We start from the raw sequence: 397 nt of genomic DNA, 5'->3' as shown, positions 1-397 counted from the left end.
AGCTGCTATGTTCCCCACCCTCAGGGAGGAGATCATCAGCAGTACGAGAGAGTGAAGAAGAGAGAAGCCTGGTATCCTTTGACTCCCTGCTCCCACCATACTTTCTGTGACGTGATTATGCAAATCTGTAACTTCTTTTTTTGTTGTTTTGAGACAAGATCTCTCTCTGTCACCACCCAGGCTGCAGTACAGTGGTGCAATCAAGGCTCACTGCAGCCCAGGTGCGGTGGCTCACGTCTGTAATCCCAACCCTTTCGTAGGCTGAGGCGAGCAGATCACTTGAGGTCAGGTGTTCGAGACCAGCCTGGCCAACATGGAAACACTGCATCTCTACTAAAAATAGAAAAAATTAACCGGGTGTGGTGGTAGGCACCTATAACCCCAGCTACTCAGGAGG

Source organism: Sapajus apella, unplaced genomic scaffold (genome assembly GCF_009761245.1).
Source record: "Sapajus apella isolate SASKATOON/1434 unplaced genomic scaffold, GSC_monkey_1.0 scaffold97, whole genome shotgun sequence".
In the NCBI taxonomy this organism is placed as follows: Eukaryota; Metazoa; Chordata; class Mammalia; order Primates; family Cebidae; genus Sapajus; species Sapajus apella.
This window is presented reverse-complemented; position numbering follows the sequence as displayed.